This window comes from Nematolebias whitei, chromosome 1 (genome assembly GCF_014905685.2).
Source record: "Nematolebias whitei isolate Nwh7 chromosome 1, NemWhi1, whole genome shotgun sequence".
In the NCBI taxonomy this organism is placed as follows: Eukaryota; Metazoa; Chordata; class Actinopteri; order Cyprinodontiformes; family Rivulidae; genus Nematolebias; species Nematolebias whitei.
This window is the reverse complement of record NC_056498.1, coordinates 45,005,539-45,009,486: the sequence shown is the minus strand read 5'-3', so window position 1 is coordinate 45,009,486 and position 3,948 is coordinate 45,005,539. Positions and strand designations below refer to the sequence as shown.

The window sequence follows — 3,948 nt, the reverse complement described above, 5'->3', positions numbered from 1 at the left end:
AGTTTGGTGTGGTAGTAGTAGCTGGAGTTTGGTGTGGTAGTAGTAGCTGAAGCATGGTGTGGCTGTAGTAGCTGAAGCTTGGTGTGGTAGTAGCTGAAGCTTTCTCCAGATGTGATGTGCGCGCTAAAGATTTGACCCAAATGGCTTCAGCTACAAGATGATTTGAGTTTAGAACGTGAAAGGCAGCGGGTGATATGCGTTCCTTCAGGTCATGCTAGGCTTTTAATTTGAAGTAGGATCGTTGGGGTCCATGAGCTGCTGGGTGCAAGTTGCTTTCAGCTGATTAAAGATGGCCGCCATGTGTGTCCAGGATGTGAGGTCAGCTCTACTGTTCAGTGAAGCAGCAGCAGAACCTTCACTTTAAACCGCTCTGACCCCACAGCGCAGCGGGGACCACTGGTTCACTCGTGGATACGTTTAGGTCTTCATCAACCTTCTTCAGATGAAGGTGCAGGCTGAAATGTTGTCATGCTTGTGATGTGCATGTGCACACACACGCTTTAAAGTCAGAGGAACGTGAGGAATTCAGCTAAAGATGTGATCATCAGAATGCTGCAGACACAAACTCCTGAGAGCTCTGCTGAGATGAGGGAGAGGGAAATTCTCGTGTGCTTCTCCACGATTGTAACCTCAGGAAGGAAGGCAGGAGGCAGACGGTCAGGAGGAGCGACGGGGCCGGATATCTCCGGCTGCTCCAGAAACAGCCGATACTTCAACAGGTTTCAGGATGGTTCATCTTAAAGCTGCTCATCACATGAAGGACGGAGGACGGAAACAGAAACCTCCAAACAGAAGAAACCAGATCTGCAGTGTGTTTCCTCATGTCGTGCTTCTTGTGTCCTTGAATTAAAACTTTGCAACATTTGTGACGAAGTGGCAACTATAATGTGTTTGTTTACGGAAACAGCCGAAGTGACTGAAAACAGGTCAACGATGGCGACGTCCACAGAAACGCACCTGGGCTTGAAGTCTGATGGTTTTGATGTGTTGGTACATCTACACTCAGATCTTATGTTGGTGTTAGACGAGTTGTCTGGTGGACTCCAGGACTTCTGGGGGACGCTTCACCTCTCATCCATCCTCTCATCTGAAGAAGCCGTTTGGAAGAGAGAGGAAATGTTTTTAGGAATAACGAGTCATCAGTTATTTGCAGATGATGTGGTCCTGTTGGCGTCATCATGCAGATCTTCAGCTCTCACTGGAGCTGTTTACAGCAGAGTGTGAAGCTGCTGAGATGAGGATCATCTCCAAATCTGGGGCCATGGTCCTTGGTCAGAGAGGGTGGACTGTCCTCCTGGTTGGGGGTGAGGTTCTGCCTCAAGTGAAGGACTTCAACAGGGTTTTATTCACAATGAGGGAAGAATGGAGGTGGGGAGATCAGCAGATGGATTGGAGCAGCTTCTGCAGTGTTGTGGACTCTGAGCCGGTCCGTTGTGGTGAAGAGGGAGCTGAGCTGTGAGGAGAAGCTCTCAGTTTACTGGCTTGTCTATGTTCCTACCCTCACCTGTGGTCCTCTGGGTAGACACTGAAAGAACCACATCCTGGATTCAGGAGGTCTAAAGGAGTTCTCTCTGCAGAGCTGGACTCTCCCTTAGAGACCGGGTGAGAAGTTCAGTTATCAGGAGAGACTCTGAGTAGAACCATGAGTAGAACCACTGCTCCCCTCATCCAGAGGAGCCAGCTGAGGTGGTTCAGACATCTGGTCAGGATGGATCCTGCATGGCCTTTAGTTTTGACAGATCAGTTGTGTGAAATACCAGTTTAGAAGTAAAAGTACACCCTTTTATAATAAAAAACTTAAATCACAGTGACTATATATTCAGGAGCAGGTTTATGAAAGTATAAATTGGGATTATATTCCAGGGAAAATATTTATGGCCCACCACTGACGGGCAGGAAATGATGTTTTTGTTGTTTGTCTTGTTTGTTGGCGAAATAAGACGAAGCGCAGGATTTTAACAAATCTCTCAGAAATGCATAACTGCACGTTCATCTGCAACTGATTAACGTTTGGAGTCAACTTGATTCAAGATGGCCGCAGCAGCTTATCCAACAGAAACTATTCTTACTGACTTTTCCAGAATTAGAGCTAAAGTTTGGTGTGGTAGTAGCTGAGGGTCATTCCCAATTCATACTCCCAGCTCTAAAAGATGTTTCTTGTTATGCAAGTTTGACCAAAACTGTTATACTGTAAATATAATTTACTCTGAAGGCCAGGTGAGCAAACAGAATGACAGAATTTAATGATTTTATCTGTACAGGTGGCCCGTCTGCTCATTATTCTAGACCTGTCCTAAGCCTTCAGCACGGTCCGTCATGACATCTTCTGCCTGAAGCTCAGATACTGGTTTAGCTCAGATACTGGTTTCTCAGATCACATGGTTGGTTGGTTGGTTCTCAAACTCTCTCTCAGATCGAAGGTAATGTGTTCAACACAATGGTACTGTACTTCGTCTAACTATGTAACAGTCACTAATGGTGTGCCACAAGGCTCAGATTTAGGAGCCACTCTTTTTACAATTTTTATAAATAATATATTTTTAATAATATTAAAATTATTTATAAATAATGTGTATCAAAACATTCTTGACACCTCCTTCCATCTCTGTGCTGATGATACAGTTGTTTACTGTTGAGCTAACACAGTTGCTAAGGTTTTCCAGCTTCTAGTCTGCATTCACCATCATCCAGTCAGGTTTGTTCCTGAATCTTTACTTAAACAGATAAGTCACATTGAGCCTCAAACGCTTTTAAGCTGCATGTTGAAAGCTTGAAAAAGAAACTGAAATTAAAACTGGGTTTATTTTTCAGAAATAGATCTTGATTAACTCTGAATGCCAGGAAAAGTCTTGGAACTTCTATTTTCCTACCGGCCATCGACTACGGTGACATTATTTATATGAACGTTCCTGCCAGCTGCTTGCAGATGTTGGATGCTGCAGATGTTGGATGCTGTCTATCATGGTGCACTGATTCATAACTGGTTGTAACTACCGTACCCACCACTGCACCCAGTATTCACTGGTTAACTGGTCATCATTATCTACACGTAGGCTCTCGCACTGGTTCATCTTCATCTATAAATCCCTCCTTGGTCTGTTGCCTTCTTATGTCTCCTCCCACATGTCTCTGTGTGAGTGCAGCTACAGCGTGCGCTCTCAGGACATTATTACCTGCAGTGTTCCCTCGGTGAGGACTGAACTCAGCAAAAAGGCCTTTTCAGCTCCTGCAACTTGGAACACCTTGCAACAAGATCTGAAGTTGTCCTCCTTTATTTCTTTATGCGATTTCAAACATTTGATAATGTCAATAGAAAAATCAAAGCAAATATGTTCTTGTTTTTAGTATTTTAACTTGTTTATATGGCAACTTGATTTGACTGTTTTTATGACTTTTATTTTAATTGTCTTTTGTTGAATTATTGTTGTCTGTACTTTATATGTTGTTTGTACTTTATGTGTTGTCTGTACTTTACATGTTGTCTGTACTTTACATGTTGTCTGTACTTTACATGTTGTCTGTACTTTATATGTTGTTTGTACTTTATGTGTTGTCTGTACTTTACATATTGTCTGTACTTTACATGTTGTCTGTACTTTACATGTTGTCTGTACTTTACATGTTGTCTGTACTTTACATATTGTCTGTACTTTACATATTGTCTGTACTTTACATGTTGTCTGTACTTTACATGTTGTCTGTACTTTACATGTTGTTTGTACTTTATGTGTTGTCTGTACTTTACATATTGTCTGTACTTTACGTGTTGTCTGTACTTTACGTGTTGTCTGTACTTTACATGTTGTCTGTACTTTGAATGTTGTCTGTACTTTACGTGTTGTTTGTACTTTACGTGTTGTCTGTACTTTATGTGTTGTCTGTACTTTACGTGTTGTTTGTACTTTACGTGTTGTTTGTACTTTATATGTTGTCTGTACTTTATGTGTT

General features: G+C 42.3%; 2 protein-coding genes across 2 annotated transcripts in view; both read left to right on the top strand.

Annotated features, from left to right (window-relative positions):
- Positions 1-3,948, top strand: part of LOC119421085 — a gene marked incomplete at its 3' end in the record, with an annotated part of 641,076 nt that overhangs the window by 478,583 nt on the left and 158,545 nt on the right.
- Positions 1-3,948, top strand: part of LOC119421533 (cytoplasmic polyadenylation element-binding protein 3) — a 13,164-nt gene that overhangs the window by 8,116 nt on the left and 1,100 nt on the right. The window lies entirely within an intron of this gene.